Source organism: Panthera pardus, unplaced genomic scaffold, assembly GCF_024362965.1.
Source record: "Panthera pardus isolate Hobbes unplaced genomic scaffold, ASM2436296v1 HiC_scaffold_24, whole genome shotgun sequence".
Classification (NCBI taxonomy): Eukaryota; Metazoa; Chordata; class Mammalia; order Carnivora; family Felidae; genus Panthera; species Panthera pardus.
The window spans coordinates 16,659,102-16,681,178 of NW_026526810.1; the positions used below are offsets into that span (position 1 = coordinate 16,659,102).

The 22,077-nt window shown below is 62.6% G+C and overlaps 1 long non-coding RNA gene, 5 other non-coding genes and 1 pseudogene across 9 annotated transcripts in view; all 7 read left to right on the top strand.

The window, feature by feature from the left end:
* Window positions 1–2,375: 2,375 nt before the first annotated feature.
* Window positions 2,376–2,469, top strand: LOC128773262 (small nucleolar RNA SNORD116). The gene has a single exon (XR_008417539.1). It is a non-coding gene; the product is annotated as a small nucleolar RNA SNORD116 (small nucleolar RNA).
* A 2,740-nt stretch (window positions 2,470–5,209) lies between these two features.
* On the top strand, window positions 5,210–5,303 carry LOC128773263 (small nucleolar RNA SNORD116). Its single transcript, XR_008417540.1, has one exon. It is a non-coding gene; the product is annotated as a small nucleolar RNA SNORD116 (small nucleolar RNA).
* A 2,740-nt stretch (window positions 5,304–8,043) lies between these two features.
* Window positions 8,044–8,137, top strand: LOC128773264 (small nucleolar RNA SNORD116). Its single transcript, XR_008417541.1, has one exon. It is a non-coding gene; the product is annotated as a small nucleolar RNA SNORD116 (small nucleolar RNA).
* Window positions 8,138–10,877: 2,740 nt separating this feature from the next.
* Window positions 10,878–10,971, top strand: LOC128773266 (small nucleolar RNA SNORD116). The gene has a single exon (XR_008417543.1). It is a non-coding gene; the product is annotated as a small nucleolar RNA SNORD116 (small nucleolar RNA).
* A 2,379-nt stretch (window positions 10,972–13,350) lies between these two features.
* Window positions 13,351–22,077, top strand: part of LOC109258144 (uncharacterized) — a 30,985-nt gene continuing 22,258 nt past the window's right edge. For 3 of the 4 annotated variants that reach the window (XR_008416996.1, XR_008416997.1, XR_008416994.1), the window contains exon 1: window positions 13,715–13,829. This is a non-coding gene — a long non-coding RNA (uncharacterized LOC109258144). Of the gene's footprint in view, window positions 13,461–13,714; window positions 13,830–22,077 lie in introns of those variants that run through there. The other variant, XR_008416995.1, reaches the window with a different exon arrangement.
* LOC128773267 (small nucleolar RNA SNORD116) lies at window positions 13,712–13,805 on the top strand. The gene has a single exon (XR_008417544.1). It is a non-coding gene; the product is annotated as a small nucleolar RNA SNORD116 (small nucleolar RNA).
* On the top strand, window positions 18,422–18,506 carry LOC128773270 (small nucleolar RNA SNORD116; annotated as a pseudogene).

The window sequence follows — 22,077 nt, forward strand, 5'->3', positions numbered from 1 at the left end:
ACCGGCGTGTCTTGTGGCACCGGCCCTTGGGAGTCGAGGGCTGGGGCCTGCGAGGGCCCGGAGGGCTGTGCGGGCCTAAGCGCGCGGCGGTGTGTGTTGAGGGGCCGGGCGAGGCAAGCCTGGCGGGCCGTGGGGGGCGCGGGAGCCCCAGCCCGAGGCGGCGGCCATCCCTGGACACGAGCCCTTTCTCTCACTGACGTACGTGGAGCGGCCCCTGGCTCGGGCTTCTGGGCCAGGGCAAGAGGCCGGGCTGCGGCACCGGCCAGGTTGGAACCATCGGCCCTGCCCGGCGGCCACGCAAGGCGGCAAGTGGCGCCGGCGCTTCGGGCCCGGGGTGAAGTCGGCATGCCGTGCCGGCCGAAGGCCTGAACGGGAACGGCACGGTCCAGAGGGGACCGCGCCCTGGGGGAGTGCCCGGGCCTGCTCAGCCCTGGTGTCTCGTGGCGTCCCCGCGTCCGTCGTGGGTTACGCGGAGTCCTGCGGCCTCCTCCCGTGGATGGCAAAGTCAGTGGCTCCCAGGGCCGGCTTCAGGGTGCAGCGGTGTGGCACGGCGGTCCCCCTCCTCAGGGCCCTCCTGGCCGCTGGTCTCCGGAGGAAGGGCGCCAGGGGCGGTGGCCTTTCAACAGGGGCCCTCAACAGGGCCCCGGCCAAAGAGGCTGCCCCCCAGCCCCCGCCCGGGCCTGCCACGGAGGCGTTGTCTCCTCGGGCACGGAGCTGGTGGGGCCAAAGTAGACACCCCGGGAGGGACTGCCCCTTGCAGTCGGGCACGGTGTGCCTCCCGTCCTCTCGGGTGGGCCGCAGGTTCCTCTGCGGTGACCTGGCAGGCAGGCGCGGGCCTGCGATCCCTGAGGCCAGGCGCGGTGCCTCGGCCCCGCGGGCCGCTTGGCAGAGGTCCGTCTCCCGTGGCGAGGGCGACGTGGTCTCCTCTCGCTGCGGCCCTGGCCTGCGGGGCTGCAGCCCTTGTGTTCCCTGTGAGGGCCACGCGCGTGTTCCTGGGCCGTGGGCAGGGGCCACGTCGCCTGCCGCGGGCCGCATCCTTGCAAAGGTCAAAGCCTGTCTGCGGCTGCCCTCCCTGCAGCTTCCGGCCGTCGGCGGCCCGGTCCATTTGGCAGAGCTGGCGGGAGGGAATTTCCATGCAGGTGGGAACACACTCCCACGGAGCGGGCAGCCCAGGGAATGCTCGTTCCCTTGCGGGCCGGGGCCCTGGCGCCCCGTGGCCGTGGCCTCGCCGACTCCCTGGTAGGGAACGCGCACGCGGCTCGGTGGGCTTTGGCGCCGGCGTCAGTTGGGGGCCGGGCCCGGGCAGCCTAGCCGCCCCGGCCATTCTGGCGGAGTGGAGAGGTGGGGGCACCGTTTGTCCCGTGGCCGCCTGGGAGGGCGCTGCCTCGTCCTCTGCCCCGTAGCCTGCGGGCCAGGGCGGCCAGACTCCCTGGGGGCAGGTTTTGGGTTTCCCTGGGACCCCTGAGGTTCCATCCAGCGCTGGCTTCCACGGTGCACGTGGAAAGGGTGGGCAGCGGCGGGAACGGATGCGTGTGGAGGTCGGAGGGCACCGCGTGGCCAGAGAGTGTTTGGGAGGGGCAGGGCCCGGCCCGCGTCAGTGGCCCAGAGGCGTCCAGCGCGGCTCCCTGGTGTGCAAGGCCACCGGGCCTGTGCCAGTCGCCTGACGCGACGCCGGGGCCAGGACCTGCGCCCCAGGCACGCGTGCTCTTGCGGGGACCCAGGCCGCCCGGCTCAGCAGCCCCCTACAGCCCCTAGCCCAGCCTCCCAGCACACGTGACCCTCCGTGCGCACGAAGAGGCACGCGCTCCCGCTCCCACAGTGCCCTGCGCCCGTGGCTTGTTGCCCGTCCGCAGGCAGCCCCAGGGGGCCGAGGGACAGGACAGGCAGACGGACGCAAGGCGTGGTCGCGGATTCGTTCTGCCCGGCGTGGCGAGCGGAGCCCCTGGGTACCTTGGTGACGCCCGCGGGCGATTGCTCCCCCTTTCTCAGGTGCAGTGGCCACGCCAGGCTCGCGGTCGGCCGAGACACGAAGGCCTCCCTGGCCCCCGAGTGCCTGTGGTTTGCGGTACGGCCGGAAGAAGCGTGGCCCGGAACGGGCACCTTGCTGACGGGAGCGTCCAGACGGTAAGCCTTCCCTGGGTGTCAGCTCGTGCCCCTGGCCTTAGGCTTTCCCGGGGCTGCCCGAGAGGCCGCTAGTGCAGGTGGCCCGCTGGGCACGTGGGGTTTTGCTCCCAGAGGGGCCTGTCCGTTCCTCCGGCTCAGTGGCGTGGCTCTGCCCGGCCCCGGGCACCGGGAGGACCCTGAGTCCCTCGGCTTGCCCCGCTGAGCCACCCGGCCCGCCTGGGTCAGCCGGCCAGGCCGCCCAGAATGTGCTCGGATCGATGATGACTCCCTCAACAGCATTCCTTGGAAAAGCTGAACAAAATGAGTGAGAACTCCCTCCCGTCGTTCTCATCGAAACTGAGGTCCAGCACGTTGTCCGCCCCAGGGAAGGTAAGCGTCAGGGACAGCAGGCTTCCCATTGGTCACACCCCTGCAAGCAGCAGCACCCACGGCCTGCGCCTGGGAGAGGCTCGCGGGGTGTCTCCGGGTCAGGGAGCCGTTTCCCCACCTTCGCGGGCTTTCCACGGCTCGCAGGCAAGGAGCCTGAGGGCAATGAGCGGCATCTGAGGTCGAGTGGGGCAGCTGGTGCCCAAGGCCTAGGACTTCAAAGGCGTGTCTGTGGCACGGGCCCTGGGAGCCGGGGGCAGGGACCTGGCCGGCAGGGCCCGCGGGCAGTGGCTGGCGACTGGGGTCGAGTGGGGCAGCTGGTCCCCCCCAAGGCCTGGGACTTCACCGGCGTGTCTTGTGGCACCGGCCCTTGGGAGTCGAGGGCTGGGGCCTGCGAGGGCCCGGAGGGCTGTGCGGGCCTAAGCGCGCGGCGGTGTGTGTTGAGGGGCCGGGCGAGGCAAGCCTGGCGGGCCGTGGGGGGCGCGGGAGCCCCAGCCCGAGGCGGCGGCCATCCCTGGACACGAGCCCTTTCTCTCACTGACGTACGTGGAGCGGCCCCTGGCTCGGGCTTCTGGGCCAGGGCAAGAGGCCGGGCTGCGGCACCGGCCAGGTTGGAACCATCGGCCCTGCCCGGCGGCCACGCAAGGCGGCAAGTGGCGCCGGCGCTTCGGGCCCGGGGTGAAGTCGGCATGCCGTGCCGGCCGAAGGCCTGAACGGGAACGGCACGGTCCAGAGGGGACCGCGCCCTGGGGGAGTGCCCGGGCCTGCTCAGCCCTGGTGTCTCGTGGCGTCCCCGCGTCCGTCGTGGGTTACGCGGAGTCCTGCGGCCTCCTCCCGTGGATGGCAAAGTCAGTGGCTCCCAGGGCCGGCTTCAGGGTGCAGCGGTGTGGCACGGCGGTCCCCCTCCTCAGGGCCCTCCTGGCCGCTGGTCTCCGGAGGAAGGGCGCCAGGGGCGGTGGCCTTTCAACAGGGGCCCTCAACAGGGCCCCGGCCAAAGAGGCTGCCCCCCAGCCCCCGCCCGGGCCTGCCACGGAGGCGTTGTCTCCTCGGGCACGGAGCTGGTGGGGCCAAAGTAGACACCCCGGGAGGGACTGCCCCTTGCAGTCGGGCACGGTGTGCCTCCCGTCCTCTCGGGTGGGCCGCAGGTTCCTCTGCGGTGACCTGGCAGGCAGGCGCGGGCCTGCGATCCCTGAGGCCAGGCGCGGTGCCTCGGCCCCGCGGGCCGCTTGGCAGAGGTCCGTCTCCCGTGGCGAGGGCGACGTGGTCTCCTCTCGCTGCGGCCCTGGCCTGCGGGGCTGCAGCCCTTGTGTTCCCTGTGAGGGCCACGCGCGTGTTCCTGGGCCGTGGGCAGGGGCCACGTCGCCTGCCGCGGGCCGCATCCTTGCAAAGGTCAAAGCCTGTCTGCGGCTGCCCTCCCTGCAGCTTCCGGCCGTCGGCGGCCCGGTCCATTTGGCAGAGCTGGCGGGAGGGAATTTCCATGCAGGTGGGAACACACTCCCACGGAGCGGGCAGCCCAGGGAATGCTCGTTCCCTTGCGGGCCGGGGCCCTGGCGCCCCGTGGCCGTGGCCTCGCCGACTCCCTGGTAGGGAACGCGCACGCGGCTCGGTGGGCTTTGGCGCCGGCGTCAGTTGGGGGCCGGGCCCGGGCAGCCTAGCCGCCCCGGCCATTCTGGCGGAGTGGAGAGGTGGGGGCACCGTTTGTCCCGTGGCCGCCTGGGAGGGCGCTGCCTCGTCCTCTGCCCCGTAGCCTGCGGGCCAGGGCGGCCAGACTCCCTGGGGGCAGGTTTTGGGTTTCCCTGGGACCCCTGAGGTTCCATCCAGCGCTGGCTTCCACGGTGCACGTGGAAAGGGTGGGCAGCGGCGGGAACGGATGCGTGTGGAGGTCGGAGGGCACCGCGTGGCCAGAGAGTGTTTGGGAGGGGCAGGGCCTGGCCCGCGTCAGTGGCCCAGAGGCGTCCAGCGCGGCTCCCTGGTGTGCAAGGCCACCGGGCCTGTGCCAGTCGCCTGACGCGACGCCGGGGCCAGGACCTGCGCCCCAGGCACGCGTGCTCTTGCGGGGACCCAGGCCGCCCGGCTCAGCAGCCCCCTACAGCCCCTAGCCCAGCCTCCCAGCACACGTGACCCTCCGTGCGCACGAAGAGGCACGCGCTCCCGCTCCCACAGTGCCCTGCGCCCGTGGCTTGTTGCCCGTCCGCAGGCAGCCCCAGGGGGCCGAGGGACAGGACAGGCAGACGGACGCAAGGCGTGGTCGCGGATTCGTTCTGCCCGGCGTGGCGAGCGGAGCCCCTGGGTACCTTGGTGACGCCCGCGGGCGATTGCTCCCCCTTTCTCAGGTGCAGTGGCCACGCCAGGCTCGCGGTCGGCCGAGACACGAAGGCCTCCCTGGCCCCCGAGTGCCTGTGGTTTGCGGTACGGCCGGAAGAAGCGTGGCCCGGAACGGGCACCTTGCTGACGGGAGCGTCCAGACGGTAAGCCTTCCCTGGGTGTCAGCTCGTGCCCCTGGCCTTAGGCTTTCCCGGGGCTGCCCGAGAGGCCGCTAGTGCAGGTGGCCCGCTGGGCACGTGGGGTTTTGCTCCCAGAGGGGCCTGTCCGTTCCTCCGGCTCAGTGGCGTGGCTCTGCCCGGCCCCGGGCACCGGGAGGACCCTGAGTCCCTCGGCTTGCCCCGCTGAGCCACCCGGCCCGCCTGGGTCAGCCGGCCAGGCCGCCCAGAATGTGCTCGGATCGATGATGACTCCCTCAACAGCATTCCTTGGAAAAGCTGAACAAAATGAGTGAGAACTCCCTCCCGTCGTTCTCATCGAAACTGAGGTCCAGCACGTTGTCCGCCCCAGGGAAGGTAAGCGTCAGGGACAGCAGGCTTCCCATTGGTCACACCCCTGCAAGCAGCAGCACCCACGGCCTGCGCCTGGGAGAGGCTCGCGGGGTGTCTCCGGGTCAGGGAGCCGTTTCCCCACCTTCGCGGGCTTTCCACGGCTCGCAGGCAAGGAGCCTGAGGGCAATGAGCGGCATCTGAGGTCGAGTGGGGCAGCTGGTGCCCAAGGCCTAGGACTTCAAAGGCGTGTCTGTGGCACGGGCCCTGGGAGCCGGGGGCAGGGACCTGGCCGGCAGGGCCCGCGGGCAGTGGCTGGCGACTGGGGTCGAGTGGGGCAGCTGGTCCCCCCCAAGGCCTGGGACTTCACCGGCGTGTCTTGTGGCACCGGCCCTTGGGAGTCGAGGGCTGGGGCCTGCGAGGGCCCGGAGGGCTGTGCGGGCCTAAGCGCGCGGCGGTGTGTGTTGAGGGGCCGGGCGAGGCAAGCCTGGCGGGCCGTGGGGGGCGCGGGAGCCCCAGCCCGAGGCGGCGGCCATCCCTGGACACGAGCCCTTTCTCTCACTGACGTACGTGGAGCGGCCCCTGGCTCGGGCTTCTGGGCCAGGGCAAGAGGCCGGGCTGCGGCACCGGCCAGGTTGGAACCATCGGCCCTGCCCGGCGGCCACGCAAGGCGGCAAGTGGCGCCGGCGCTTCGGGCCCGGGGTGAAGTCGGCATGCCGTGCCGGCCGAAGGCCTGAACGGGAACGGCACGGTCCAGAGGGGACCGCGCCCTGGGGGAGTGCCCGGGCCTGCTCAGCCCTGGTGTCTCGTGGCGTCCCCGCGTCCGTCGTGGGTTACGCGGAGTCCTGCGGCCTCCTCCCGTGGATGGCAAAGTCAGTGGCTCCCAGGGCCGGCTTCAGGGTGCAGCGGTGTGGCACGGCGGTCCCCCTCCTCAGGGCCCTCCTGGCCGCTGGTCTCCGGAGGAAGGGCGCCAGGGGCGGTGGCCTTTCAACAGGGGCCCTCAACAGGGCCCCGGCCAAAGAGGCTGCCCCCCAGCCCCCGCCCGGGCCTGCCACGGAGGCGTTGTCTCCTCGGGCACGGAGCTGGTGGGGCCAAAGTAGACACCCCGGGAGGGACTGCCCCTTGCAGTCGGGCACGGTGTGCCTCCCGTCCTCTCGGGTGGGCCGCAGGTTCCTCTGCGGTGACCTGGCAGGCAGGCGCGGGCCTGCGATCCCTGAGGCCAGGCGCGGTGCCTCGGCCCCGCGGGCCGCTTGGCAGAGGTCCGTCTCCCGTGGCGAGGGCGACGTGGTCTCCTCTCGCTGCGGCCCTGGCCTGCGGGGCTGCAGCCCTTGTGTTCCCTGTGAGGGCCACGCGCGTGTTCCTGGGCCGTGGGCAGGGGCCACGTCGCCTGCCGCGGGCCGCATCCTTGCAAAGGTCAAAGCCTGTCTGCGGCTGCCCTCCCTGCAGCTTCCGGCCGTCGGCGGCCCGGTCCATTTGGCAGAGCTGGCGGGAGGGAATTTCCATGCAGGTGGGAACACACTCCCACGGAGCGGGCAGCCCAGGGAATGCTCGTTCCCTTGCGGGCCGGGGCCCTGGCGCCCCGTGGCCGTGGCCTCGCCGACTCCCTGGTAGGGAACGCGCACGCGGCTCGGTGGGCTTTGGCGCCGGCGTCAGTTGGGGGCCGGGCCCGGGCAGCCTAGCCGCCCCGGCCATTCTGGCGGAGTGGAGAGGTGGGGGCACCGTTTGTCCCGTGGCCGCCTGGGAGGGCGCTGCCTCGTCCTCTGCCCCGTAGCCTGCGGGCCAGGGCGGCCAGACTCCCTGGGGGCAGGTTTTGGGTTTCCCTGGGAGCCCTGAGGTTCCATCCAGCGCTGGCTTCCACGGTGCACGTGGAAAGGGTGGGCAGCGGCGGGAACGGATGCGTGTGGAGGTCGGAGGGCACCGCGTGGCCAGAGAGTGTTTGGGAGGGGCAGGGCCCGGCCCGCGTCAGTGGCCCAGAGGCGTCCAGCGCGGCTCCCTGGTGTGCAAGGCCACCGGGCCTGTGCCAGTCGCCTGACGCGACGCCGGGGCCAGGACCTGCGCCCCAGGCACGCGTGCTCTTGCGGGGACCCAGGCCGCCCGGCTCAGCAGCCCCCTACAGCCCCTAGCCCAGCCTCCCAGCACACGTGACCCTCCGTGCGCACGAAGAGGCACGCGCTCCCGCTCCCACAGTGCCCTGCGCCCGTGGCTTGTTGCCCGTCCGCAGGCAGCCCCAGGGGGCCGAGGGACAGGACAGGCAGACGGACGCAAGGCGTGGTCGCGGATTCGTTCTGCCCGGCGTGGCGAGCGGAGCCCCTGGGTACCTTGGTGACGCCCGCGGGCGATTGCTCCCCCTTTCTCAGGTGCAGTGGCCACGCCAGGCTCGCGGTCGGCCGAGACACGAAGGCCTCCCTGGCCCCCGAGTGCCTGTGGTTTGCGGTACGGCCGGAAGAAGCGTGGCCCGGAACGGGCACCTTGCTGACGGGAGCGTCCAGACGGTAAGCCTTCCCTGGGTGTCAGCTCGTGCCCCTGGCCTTAGGCTTTCCCGGGGCTGCCCGAGAGGCCGCTAGTGCAGGTGGCCCGCTGGGCACGTGGGGTTTTGCTCCCAGAGGGGCCTGTCCGTTCCTCCGGCTCAGTGGCGTGGCTCTGCCCGGCCCCGGGCACCGGGAGGACCCTGAGTCCCTCGGCTTGCCCCGCTGAGCCACCCGGCCCGCCTGGGTCAGCCGGCCAGGCCGCCCAGAATGTGCTCGGATCGATGATGACTCCCTCAACAGCATTCCTTGGAAAAGCTGAACAAAATGAGTGAGAACTCCCTCCCGTCGTTCTCATCGAAACTGAGGTCCAGCACGTTGTCCGCCCCAGGGAAGGTAAGCGTCAGGGACAGCAGGCTTCCCATTGGTCACACCCCTGCAAGCAGCAGCACCCACGGCCTGCGCCTGGGAGAGGCTCGCGGGGTGTCTCCGGGTCAGGGAGCCGTTTCCCCACCTTCGCGGGCTTTCCACGGCTCGCAGGCAAGGAGCCTGAGGGCAATGAGCGGCATCTGAGGTCGAGTGGGGCAGCTGGTGCCCAAGGCCTAGGACTTCAAAGGCGTGTCTGTGGCACGGGCCCTGGGAGCCGGGGGCAGGGACCTGGCCGGCAGGGCCCGCGGGCAGTGGCTGGCGACTGGGGTCGAGTGGGGCAGCTGGTCCCCCCCAAGGCCTGGGACTTCACCGGCGTGTCTTGTGGCACCGGCCCTTGGGAGTCGAGGGCTGGGGCCTGCGAGGGCCCGGAGGGCTGTGCGGGCCTAAGCGCGCGGCGGTGTGTGTTGAGGGGCCGGGCGAGGCAAGCCTGGCGGGCCGTGGGGGGCGCGGGAGCCCCAGCCCGAGGCGGCGGCCATCCCTGGACACGAGCCCTTTCTCTCACTGACGTACGTGGAGCGGCCCCTGGCTCGGGCTTCTGGGCCAGGGCAAGAGGCCGGGCTGCGGCACCGGCCAGGTTGGAACCATCGGCCCTGCCCGGCGGCCACGCAAGGCGGCAAGTGGCGCCGGCGCTTCGGGCCCGGGGTGAAGTCGGCATGCCGTGCCGGCCGAAGGCCTGAACGGGAACGGCACGGTCCAGAGGGGACCGCGCCCTGGGGGAGTGCCCGGGCCTGCTCAGCCCTGGTGTCTCGTGGCGTCCCCGCGTCCGTCGTGGGTTACGCGGAGTCCTGCGGCCTCCTCCCGTGGATGGCAAAGTCAGTGGCTCCCAGGGCCGGCTTCAGGGTGCAGCGGTGTGGCACGGCGGTCCCCCTCCTCAGGGCCCTCCTGGCCGCTGGTCTCCGGAGGAAGGGCGCCAGGGGCGGTGGCCTTTCAACAGGGGCCCTCAACAGGGCCCCGGCCAAAGAGGCTGCCCCCCAGCCCCCGCCCGGGCCTGCCACGGAGGCGTTGTCTCCTCGGGCACGGAGCTGGTGGGGCCAAAGTAGACACCCCGGGAGGGACTGCCCCTTGCAGTCGGGCACGGTGTGCCTCCCGTCCTCTCGGGTGGGCCGCAGGTTCCTGTGCGGTGACCTGGCAGGCAGGCGCGGGCCTGCGATCCCTGAGGCCAGGCGCGGTGCCTCGGCCCCGCGGGCCGCTTGGCAGAAGTCCGTCTCCCGTGGCGAGGGCGACGTGGTCTCCTCTCGCTGCGGCCCTGGCCTGCGGGGCTGCAGCCCTTGTGTTCCCTGTGAGGGCCACGCGCGTGTTCCTGGGCCGTGGGCAGGGGCCACGTCGCCTGCCGCGGGCCGCATCCTTGCAAAGGTCAAAGCCTGTCTGCGGCTGCCCTCCCTGCAGCTTCCGGCCGTCGGCGGCCCGGTCCATTTGGCAGAGCTGGCGGGAGGGAATTTCCATGCAGGTGGGAACACACTCCCACGGAGCGGGCAGCCCAGGGAATGCTCGTTCCCTTGCGGGCCGGGGCCCTGGCGCCCCGTGGCCGTGGCCTCGCCGACTCCCTGGTAGGGAACGCGCACGCGGCTCGGTGGGCTTTGGCGCCGGCGTCAGTTGGGGGCCGGGCCCGGGCAGCCTAGCCGCCCCGGCCATTCTGGCGGAGTGGAGAGGTGGGGGCACCGTTTGTCCCGTGGCCGCCTGGGAGGGCGCTGCCTCGTCCTCTGCCCCGTAGCCTGCGGGCCAGGGCGGCCAGACTCCCTGGGGGCAGGTTTTGGGTTTCCCTGGGACCCCTGAGGTTCCATCCAGCGCTGGCTTCCACGGTGCACGTGGAAAGGGTGGGCAGCGGCGGGAACGGATGCGTGTGGAGGTCGGAGGGCACCGCGTGGCCAGAGAGTGTTTGGGAGGGGCAGGGCCCGGCCCGCGTCAGTGGCCCAGAGGCGTCCAGCGCGGCTCCCTGGTGTGCAAGGCCACCGGGCCTGTGCCAGTCGCCTGACGCGACGCCAGGGCCAGGACCTGCGCCCCAGGCACGCGTGCTCTTGCGGGGACCCAGGCCGCCCGGCTCAGCAGCCCCCTACAGCCCCTAGCCCAGCCTCCCAGCACACGTGACCCTCCGTGCGCACGAAGAGGCACGCGCTCCCGCTCCCACAGTGCCCTGCGCCCGTGGCTTGTTGCCCGTCCGCAGGCAGCCCCAGGGGGCCGAGGGACAGGACAGGCAGACGGACGCAAGGCGTGGTCGCGGATTCGTTCTGCCCGGCGTGGCGAGCGGAGCCCCTGGGTACCTTGGTGACGCCCGCGGGCGATTGCTCCCCCTTTCTCAGGTGCAGTGGCCACGCCAGGCTCGCGGTCGGCCGAGACACGAAGGCCTCCCTGGCCCCCGAGTGCCTGTGGTTTGCGGTACGGCCGGAAGAAGCGTGGCCCGGAACGGGCACCTTGCTGACGGGAGCGTCCAGACGGTAAGCCTTCCCTGGGTGTCAGCTCGTGCCCCTGGCCTTAGGCTTTCCCGGGGCTGCCCGAGAGGCCGCTAGTGCAGGTGGCCCGCTGGGCACGTGGGGTTTTGCTCCCAGAGGGGCCTGTCCGTTCCTCCGGCTCAGTGGCGTGGCTCTGCCCGGCCCCGGGCACCGGGAGGACCCTGAGTCCCTCGGCTTGCCCCGCTGAGCCACCCGGCCCGCCTGGGTCAGCCGGCCAGGCCGCCCAGAATGTGCTCGGATCGATGATGACTCCCTCAACAGCATTCCTTGGAAAAGCTGAACAAAATGAGTGAGAACTCCCTCCCGTCGTTCTCATCGAAACTGAGGTCCAGCACGTTGTCCGCCCCAGGGAAGGTAAGCGTCAGGGACAGCAGGCTTCCCATTGGTCACACCCCTGCAAGCAGCAGCACCCACGGCCTGCGCCTGGGAGAGGCTCGCGGGGTGTCTCCGGGTCAGGGAGCCGTTTCCCCACCTTCGCGGGCTTTCCACGGCTCGCAGGCAAGGAGCCTGAGGGCAATGAGCGGCATCTGAGGTCGAGTGGGGCAGCTGGTGCCCAAGGCCTAGGACTTCAAAGGCGTGTCTGTGGCACGGGCCCTGGGAGCCGGGGGCAGGGACCTGGCCGGCAGGGCCCGCGGGCAGTGGCTGGCGACTGGGGTCGAGTGGGGCAGCTGGTCCCCCCCAAGGCCTGGGACTTCACCGGCGTGTCTTGTGGCACCGGCCCTTGGGAGTCGAGGGCTGGGGCCTGCGAGGGCCCGGAGGGCTGTGCGGGCCTAAGCGCGCGGCGGTGTGTGTTGAGGGGCCGGGCGAGGCAAGCCTGGCGGGCCGTGGGGGGCGCGGGAGCCCCAGCCCGAGGCGGCGGCCATCCCTGGACACGAGCCCTTTCTCTCACTGACGTACGTGGAGCGGCCCCTGGCTCGGGCTTCTGGGCCAGGGCAAGAGGCCGGGCTGCGGCACCGGCCAGGTTGGAACCATCGGCCCTGCCCGGCGGCCACGCAAGGCGGCAAGTGGCGCCGGCGCTTCGGGCCCGGGGTGAAGTCGGCATGCCGTGCCGGCCGAAGGCCTGAACGGGAACGGCACGGTCCAGAGGGGACCGCGCCCTGGGGGAGTGCCCGGGCCTGCTCAGCCCTGGTGTCTCGTGGCGTCCCCGCGTCCGTCGTGGGTTACGCGGAGTCCTGCGGCCTCCTCCCGTGGATGGCAAAGTCAGTGGCTCCCAGGGCCGGCTTCAGGGTGCAGCGGTGTGGCACGGCGGTCCCCCTCCTCAGGGCCCTCCTGGCCGCTGGTCTCCGGAGGAAGGGCGCCAGGGGCGGTGGCCTTTCAACAGGGGCCCTCAACAGGGCCCCGGCCAAAGAGGCTGCCCCCCAGCCCCCGCCCGGGCCTGCCACGGAGGCGTTGTCTCCTCGGGCACGGAGCTGGTGGGGCCAAAGTAGACACCCCGGGAGGGACTGCCCCTTGCAGTCGGGCACGGTGTGCCTCCCGTCCTCTCGGGTGGGCCGCAGGTTCCTGTGCGGTGACCTGGCAGGCAGGCGCGGGCCTGCGATCCCTGAGGCCAGGCGCGGTGCCTCGGCCCCGCGGGCCGCTTGGCAGAGGTCCGTCTCCCGTGGCGAGGGCGACGTGGTCTCCTCTCGCTGCGGCCCTGGCCTGCGGGGCTGCAGCCCTTGTGTTCCCTGTGAGGGCCACGCGCGTGTTCCTGGGCCGTGGGCAGGGGCCACGTCGCCTGCCGCGGGCCGCATCCTTGCAAAGGTCAAAGCCTGTCTGCGGCTGCCCTCCCTGCAGCTTCCGGCCGTCGGCGGCCCGGTCCATTTGGCAGAGCTGGCGGGAGGGAATTTCCATGCAGGTGGGAACACACTCCCACGGAGCGGGCAGCCCAGGGAATGCTCGTTCCCTTGCGGGCCGGGGCCCTGGCGCCCCGTGGCCGTGGCCTCGCCGACTCCCTGGTAGGGAACGCGCACGCGGCTCGGTGGGCTTTGGCGCCGGCGTCAGTTGGGGGCCGGGCCCGGGCAGCCTAGCCGCCCCGGCCATTCTGGCGGAGTGGAGAGGTGGGGGCACCGTTTGTCCCGTGGCCGCCTGGGAGGGCGCTGCCTCGTCCTCTGCCCCGTAGCCTGCGGGCCAGGGCGGCCAGACTCCCTGGGGGCAGGTTTTGGGTTTCCCTGGGAGCCCTGAGGTTCCATCCAGCGCTGGCTTCCACGGTGCACGTGGAAAGGGTGGGCAGCGGCGGGAACGGATGCGTGTGGAGGTCGGAGGGCACCGCGTGGCCAGAGAGTGTTTGGGAGGGGCAGGGCCCGGCCCGCGTCAGTGGCCCAGAGGCGTCCAGCGCGGCTCCCTGGTGTGCAAGGCCACCGGGCCTGTGCCAGTCGCCTGACGCGACGCCGGGGCCAGGACCTGCGCCCCAGGCACGCGTGCTCTTGCGGGGACCCAGGCCGCCCGGCTCAGCAGCCCCCTACAGCCCCTAGCCCAGCCTCCCAGCACACGTGACCCTCCGTGCGCACGAAGAGGCACGCGCTCCCGCTCCCACAGTGCCCTGCGCCCGTGGCTTGTTGCCCGTCCGCAGGCAGCCCCAGGGGGCCGAGGGACAGGACAGGCAGACGGACGCAAGGCGTGGTCGCGGATTCGTTCTGCCCGGCGTGGCGAGCGGAGCCCCTGGGTACCTTGGTGACGCCCGCGGGCGATTGCTCCCCCTTTCTCAGGTGCAGTGGCCACGCCAGGCTCGCGGTCGGCCGAGACACGAAGGCCTCCCTGGCCCCCGAGTGCCTGTGGTTTGCGGTACGGCCGGAAGAAGCGTGGCCCGGAACGGGCACCTTGCTGACGGGAGCGTCCAGACGGTAAGCCTTCCCTGGGTGTCAGCTCGTGCCCCTGGCCTTAGGCTTTCCCGGGGCTGCCCGAGAGGCCGCTAGTGCAGGTGGCCCGCTGGGCACGTGGGGTTTTGCTCCCAGAGGGGCCTGTCCGTTCCTCCGGCTCAGTGGCGTGGCTCTGCCCGGCCCCGGGCACCGGGAGGACCCTGAGTCCCTCGGCTTGCCCCGCTGAGCCACCCGGCCCGCCTGGGTCAGCCGGCCAGGCCGCCCAGAATGTGCTCGGATCGATGATGACTCCCTCAACAGCATTCCTTGGAAAAGCTGAACAAAATGAGTGAGAACTCCCTCCCGTCGTTCTCATCGAAACTGAGGTCCAGCACGTTGTCCGCCCCAGGGAAGGTAAGCGTCAGGGACAGCAGGCTTCCCATTGGTCACACCCCTGCAAGCAGCAGCACCCACGGCCTGCGCCTGGGAGAGGCTCGCGGGGTGTCTCCGGGTCAGGGAGCCGTTTCCCCACCTTCGCGGGCTTTCCACGGCTCGCAGGCAAGGAGCCTGAGGGCAATGAGCGGCATCTGAGGTCGAGTGGGGCAGCTGGTGCCCAAGGCCTAGGACTTCAAAGGCGTGTCTGTGGCACGGGCCCTGGGAGCCGGGGGCAGGGACCTGGCCGGCAGGGCCCGCGGGCAGTGGCTGGCGACTGGGGTCGAGTGGGGCAGCTGGTCCCCCCCAAGGCCTGGGACTTCACCGGCGTGTCTTGTGGCACCGGCCCTTGGGAGTCGAGGGCTGGGGCCTGCGAGGGCCCGGAGGGCTGTGCGGGCCTAAGCGCGCGGCGGTGTGTGTTGAGGGGCCGGGCGAGGCAAGCCTGGCGGGCCGTGGGGGGCGCGGGAGCCCCAGCCCGAGGCGGCGGCCATCCCTGGACACGAGCCCTTTCTCTCACTCAAGTACGTGGAACAGTTTTTGTGTTGGGTGTGGAACACATCTTTAGACCCTTTTGTTGTTGGGATCTTCTTGTGAATCTCTTTCAGTTTTCTCACCCAATGTGTCTGTGACTACTCTTCTTAATGCCTCAGTGTCCTGTCAAGTTTTTGTTTTGCCCTTTTCCCGGATAGTAATGTTAGGGAAATCAGGGTGCCACATTCTTGGTAATTCTGTCTGCGTTGTCTTCCCTAGTGTCACATTTTGTTCCCAGTTCCTTCCTTGTTTCCTGACTGATATCTGGCTTTTGATGTGGATGGCAAACCGTGGCTCAAAGTCCAGGCTTCAGTGTGCATGATTTTTGTACTGTAGTCCTTCTGTTGTGTGCTCTCCTATCCCTTTGTCCCTTAAAGATCTGCTTTCATTGGTGGTGTTCTTCATGAGTGTAAGCATGGCATTGGGTGAAGACCTATCTCTGGTCAGTCCTGCCTTTGTGACAATGTCTCCTTTGTCATGGTGCTGCTGACATGACAGTGTTACTCTCGGAGTTTCTGTTGTACTTGGGCACAGGTGTCTCCCATACTTTTAGGTGGAGTTGGCACTTTTCTGCAGAAACCTACCAGCACATTGGGGCTTATGTTTTGCGATGCTAGGCGCAATGCCCCTGCTGGATGGGAATCTTCGGAGAGGTCCCCCCACCTGTGAACAAGGCATGTTGTCTTCCAACAAGTGCAGTGTACCTCTCACCTGCAGGGCTGCAGCACTTGAGCTTTGTGAGGGCCATTCCACTGTTCCTGCTCCTAGGCAGAGGGCGCACGTCTTATGCCATAGCCTGGGTCCTTTCAAAGACCAATGCATTGGTGGCTTTCCTCACTGAAGAATTGTGCCCCCAATGTGTGGGTCTGTTTTTTTGGAAGTGCTGAAGAGACTACCCATGTAGGCTTGATCAGGCTGCTGTGGACCAAGCAGCCAATAGATTGCTCGTTTCTTCACAGCTCTGGGCCCTGAAGTCCACTGGCCTTAGCCATGCCGGTTCTCTGGCTGGGATTGCACCCTGATTTCATTGGGGTTGTATACTGACATTTGGTGGGGAAGGCATGTGCTTCGTTGCTGCAGAGGGTGTTTTGTCAAAATGGATAAGTATGGGCGCCTGGCCTATAATCCTTTGGCCGCCTCACATGGCTATGCCTAGGCTTCTGCCTAGTTGCCCGCACTGGAGGTTTACCAGCCTTACTTTGGGATGTTTTGGTTTTCCACTGACTGCTGAGGTTCATTCAAGTGTGCTTCCAGTGTAATGGCTTGCTGGCCTCCACAGTCCATGTTGTCATGGTTACCAGCGGCAGGAGAGGAGGGGTGTACACCAGATACCGGTATGCTATGCTTGGCAACAGTGCTTTAAGAGAGGGAATCACTGGCCAGTTTCAGCCACCCCTAGAGATCAAAGGTGAACTCTGATTTGCAAGGAAATATGTCTTGTGCTGTTTTGTGGCAGGACATCAAGTTATGGATTTGCACACCAAGTAAGCTCTTGCAGGCATGGAGACCTCCCTAGATGAGCAAAAACACCCTCTCTGAACCACACCACTGAACAGACTCATACACAACCTGTACACTCACACACACAAACACACACACACACCCAAACTCACAGACAGGCACATGCACCTGCTCACATAGTCCCCTGTATACATGGCATCTTGCCCATCTGAAGGCAGCCCAAAGGGACAGAGGGACAGGACAGGCAGACGCAAGGTGTAGTCACAAATTCATTCTTCCCGGTGTGGCAAGCTGAGCACCTGGGTATGTTTCTCACACGTGAATGCGATTTCTCCACCCTTTTCAGGTGCCTTCTCATGTCTTCAGGTTGCATATGTATGGAGCAGAGGTCCCTGACTTGTGTGTACTCCTGGCATCTGTGTTCCCATGGAATGGTGGTCAGTGGTGGTGTTCTTCATGCCTGAAACTGGGGCTGGCTGAAAACATATATCTGGCTGGTTTTGCTCCAGGTGTCTCAGTCAAATATTGCTTTGGAGATCTTTTCTCCTCACGCAGGGATCTGGCGAGGTGCAAGTGTTACTCTGGGACAGTCCGTTGGACTCAGACACAGGTGTGTCACATCTTGTTGGGTGGGGTGGAGACGTCTCTCTTGGGAGCCTACCAGCAGGACGGGTACCTGAGTGATCTCCCGAGAGGTTCAGTGCCCCAGCCGTACCAGGAGCTTGGAGAAGGTCCACATTTCCTTGTGAAGGAGATGTGTTCTCCTATCATTGTGCCTCGCCTGCGGGGCTGCAGCCCTTGAGCTCTGTGTGGGCCATGCTGATGTTACATATTGGCAGGACAGAGCCCACATCGCATGCCACAGGCTGGATCCCTGCAAAGGCCAAAGTGTTGGTGGCTGTCTTAGCTGAAGGATCCTGCCCCCAATGAAGGAGTCAATTTTGAGGAGAGTGTTAGCAGGACCTGTGGTATAGGCATGAGCAGGCTCCTGTGGACCAAGAAGCTAAGGTTTTGCATGTTTCCTTCCAGGTCAGGGCTCCTGAACCTGCTTCCTGTGGCCATGTCAGTTCCCTGTGTGGAATGAGCCCTGGGTTCAGTCGAGTTTTACACTGGCTTTTGGTTGGGCAAGTGTAGTGTTTTGTTTTGTTTTGTTTTGTTTTGTTTTGTTTTGTTTTGTTTTGTTTTTCTCACAGAGGGTATTTTGGAAGCCTGCACATTTTCTGAAAGAGGTTCCTGAAGGAGTTAGCCATCTTGATGGTTACAGGGATATGGGATTTATATTACAGGGCTATTGTTGGTGGTGATTCAATTAGACTTTGGCATATATGGAGACTGCTAGACATAGCTGGGTAAGATATACCTATATTGCTCCTGTATTAGGAATGTTGTGTGATTTGCCTCTGTCCCAGGCATTCCATGGCTGGATGCCTGTAATAGACATGGATCTCTAGTGTGTGTTCAGTGAAAATAATGCAGGCTGCCTGTTATCTTGGGGTGTACAGTGTTTCACAGTGGGTATACGCACCAGGACGTGATCATCTTCATGGTTCCCAGTTGTGGTTTGAGTAGTGTGTTGATTCTGTGGACAAATGTCTTTTCCTCCACTCTTCCCCTCTCCCCCCACATGCCTCCCATTGGCATGGACTTGAAAGTGTTTTGAGGAGACAATTGTTTAGTTTGTGTTGCCAGTCCCTATCCAGTTCCCTTAAAGTAGGGGTTTTCCACTGGAAGGCAGTGGGGAAGTGGAAATTAGGGAGTTCAGTGCCATGAGAAAGGCTCTTAAAATGGTGGCATGAGAAATTTCAGATTGGGGGAAAGAGCTGACTGGTTTTATGCCCCGAAGCTATTTAAATGCTTCTTGTTTGGTTATGCAAGTTGCTAGGTACTTCCTTGGAGGGGAGTTGCTTTTGGGTGGAGGGGTTCTGGTCTGGGGAACATCCCATGGGAGGGCAAGGTAGACGTGGTCCACATTGGGCCTTGGGTATTGGGTTCGGGAGCTGATATGTGGTGTGTGAGGATAAGAATAGATTCTATGCACAGCACTTTTGCCCGGGATTGGTGCATCAGCCCAAACCCATGCCTGGATGCATCCATGTTTGGACACGTGCCCCACATGCATGGAAGGAGCCCACGAATCATAGGGAGAGATAGAGAAAGTGGTCCCAGTGGGTGTCACTCCCCTGGATGCCTATGGACCTGTGTGACTTTCTGAAGCTTGTGTTGTCTCTTCTCATCACTTCCCAGGTGGAATAAGCAGGATGCAGATATCAGGGATAGTAAGCTAGGCCTATACTGTGTAAAATGTGATGCCAGCCAGCCATGACTCCCCAGTAGGCACAGGGCATGTTTTGTGTGGTCATGGGGGCACAGTCATCGTGGTGTTAAGCAGTGCTTCTCTGCCAAATCCTACTGGTTTTCTTTCCAGGGCACACCAAGCTGCCTACCCAGTCCTGGGCCTGACTCCTCTTGTTCCCCGGGGACTTGGCCCTGGGGTTCCCCCAAGGGTCAACATGTTTGAACTCCTCAGCTGTCCTTGGGTGGAGTCCAGCAATGTTAAATGTTCAATGCCCTTAAATGTGCTTGGATTGACTATGATATGCATTCCTTGGACATTTGAACAAAATAAGTGAGGAATCCTTACCATCACCCTCATTGAAACTGATGTCTAGCATGTGAGTCTGACAGTGAACACACAGGAGGGACACATGTCGTTCAATAGCTTTGGTGGCAGCTGCGAGTGTGTATAATGTATGCAAGTGGCCCCCTTCAGGCAGGAAAGGCTCACTGGCAGGGGGAGACCCTGCTCCCATCTGTAAGGGGTTATCTGGGGGAACCAGGGCCATCAGAGTGCACACATCTGGCACCCCTTAGAGGAGCTGGTGAGGGTACATATGACAGTTCAGCTTACCCACTAGCCCGCATTTGGGCTGCCTTTAAGCCATTGAGGGCCTACCCCCACCGCTTTATTTCCTTGTCCTTTTAAGGGCTCGGAAGGTTTATATAGATAAGAGAAGGGTACGAGGCCAAGCCCAGACAATTCCCCCTTCACAGCTTCTCCCTGAGATTAGGACAGGTAGCTTCTTGTGTCAGTTGGGCAGACTCAGGGAGCTTTGGGTCTTGGGAGGTTGACACCAACTAAGCTGACTGAACCTTTTGGGAGAGAGGGTCCTATAGGAGGTGGCCATGATCATGGTTACAGGGACATGGGAGTGACATCATGGGGCTATGGCCAGGGGTGATGTTGTCAGTCTGAGGCAGAGATGGAGATGGCTAGACACTTCTCAGGAAGGTTTCTGTATGGCTCCTCAGGGAAGGATGGGTGGGTGATTCTTCCACTGTCCCAGATTTTCCCTGATGGGAGGCCCATAATAGATAAGGATCCCTGGTGTAGGTTCAATGATGATCACACAGGATGCTTATTATCTTGGGGTGTGAATTGTTTCGTTGTGGGTGTAGATGACACCAGCAGGTGGTTGCTTTCATGGTGCCTGGCTGTGATCCAACAGGCCGGTTGATTCTGTGAACAAATGTCCTTTCCCTCCCCACCACCTGCCTCCCATTGGTGTGGAGCTGAAGGTGTTTTTGGGGAGAGTTGGGTTTCGTTTGTGTAGCCATCCCAATCCACTTCCCTAAGGGAAGGGATTTTCTGCTGGAAGGCAGTGGGCACCACCTCATGGAAAGCAGGGAAACCATTGCCATGAGAATGGCTCTTGGAATAGGGGCATGAGAGACCTAATCCTATTTGATCATGGTGAATAATTCCACTTGATCATGGTGAATAATTCTTTTAATGTACTGTTGAATTTTTTTTGCTAGTATCTTGTTGAGAATTTTTGCATCCATGTTCATCAGGCATATTAGCCCATAATTCTCCTTTTATGTGGAGTCGTTTTCTGGTTTTGGAATCGAGTTAATGTCAACTTCATAGAATGAGTTTGGAAGCTTTACCCCCATTTTTTTTTTGGAACAGTTTGAGAAGAGTACATATTAACTCTTCTTTAAATGGTTGGTAGAATTCCTCCAGGAAGCCATCTGGCCCTGGACTTCTGTTTGTTGGGAGATTTTTGATAACTGATTCCATTAATTTGCTGGTTATGGGACTGTTCAAATTTTATATTTCTTCCTGTTTGAGTTTTGGTAGTGTGTGAGTGTCTAGGAATTTTTCCCTTTCTTCCAGATTGTCCAGTTGATTGGCATATAATTTTTTCATGGTATTCTCTTATAACTGTATTTCTGTGTGTTGGTTGTGATCTCTCTTTCCTTCGTGATTTTATCTATTTGGGTCCTCTCTCTTTTCTTTATGATAATTCTGGCTAAGGGCTTATAAATTTTATTTATTCTTTCAAAAAACCAGCTTTTACTTTCATTGATCGATTCTACGTTTTTTCTTTCTATATCATTTATTTCTGATATAATCTTTATTATTTCCTTCTGCTGGCTTTGGACTTTATTTGCTGCTCCTTTCCTCGCTCCTTTAGGTATAATGTTAAGTTGTATATTTGGGATCTTTCTTGCTTCTCGAGATAGGCCTGATTGCAATGTACTTTCTTCTTAAGACTGACTTTGATACATCGCAAAGGGTTTGGACTGTCGTGTTTTCATTTGCTTTCCATGTATTTTTTTATTTATTCTTTAATTTCCTAGTTAACCCATTCATTTTTAGTATGATGTTCTTTAACCTCCATATATTTGAGGGATTTCCAAATTTTTTCTTGTGAATGATTTCAACTTTCATAGTGTTGTGATCTGAAAATATGTATGATGTGATCTTGATCTTTTCGTACCTGTTGAGGGCTGATTTGTGACCCAGTATGTGATCTATTCTTGAGAATGTTCCATGTGTACTCCAGAAGAATATGTATTCAAGGGATGCCTGGGTGGCTCAGTCAGTTGGGTATCTGACTTTGGCTCAGGTCATGGTCTCACAGTTTGTGAGTTCGATCCCTGTATCAGGCTCTGTTCTGACAGGTCAGAACCTAGAGCCTGCTTCAGTTTCTGTGTTTCCCCCTCTCTCTGCCCCTCCCATACTCATGCTCTGTCTCTCTGTCTCTCAATAATAAATAAACGTTAATTTTTTTTTAAAAAAAGAAGAATGTGTATTCTGCTTTAGGATGAAATTTCTGAATGTATCTGTTAAGACCATATTGTCCAGTATGTCATTCAAATCCATTGTTTCCTTCTTTATTTTCTACTTAGATGATCTGTTCATTGCTATAAGTGAGATATTAATGTATTCTACTATTATGGTATTATTATTATAAATGGGTTTCTTTATGTTTATTATTAATCAATTTATATATCTGGGTATTTCAAGTTGGGGGCATAAATATTTACAACTGTGAGATATTGATGGATAGACCCCTTAATTATGGTATAATGCCCTTGTTCATCTCTTATTACAGTCTTTGTTTTAAAGTCTAGTTTGTCTGATATAAGTATGGCTACTATGATTTCTTTTGACATCCATTAGTATGATAGATGGTTCTCCATCCCCTTACTTTCAATCTGCAGATATCTTCAGGTCTAAAATGAGTCTCTTTCAGGTACAATATAGATGGATCTTGGTTTTTTATCCATTCTGAAACTATGTCTTTTGACTAGAGCATTTAGTCCATCTACATTCAGAATGGTTATTGAAGGATGAAGCTGGTGCCATTGTGTTGCCCATAAAGTTGGTGTTTCTGGTGCTTTTCTCTTGTTCTTTATTGTCTCTGTTGCCTTGGTCTTTTTTTTTTCTCCACTGAGAATCTTCCTTAAAATTTCTTGCAGGGCTGCTTCAGTGATCACAAACTCCTTTAGTTTTCATTTGTCTGGGAAAGTCTTTACCACTCCTATTCTGAATGACAGCCTTGCTAGGTAAAGAATACTTGGCTGCATAATTTTTCTATTCAGTACATTGAATATTTCCTGCCACTCCCTTCTGACCTGCGAAGTTTCAATAGATAGGTCTGCTGGTAACCTTAGGTGTTTACCTTTATAGATTAAGGAACTTTTTGTCCCTAGCTGTTCTCAGAATTCTCTTTATCTTTGTATTTTGCAAGTTTCTCTATGATATATCATAGTGTTGACCTGTTTCTGTTAATTTTGATGGGAATTCTCTGTGACTCTTGGACTTGAATGCCTGTATCTTTCCTCAGATTAGGGAACTTCTCAGCAATAGTTTGTTCAAATAAAACTTCTGCCCCTTTTTCCCACTCTTCTTCTTGTGGGACTCCTATGATATGGATATCATTTCATT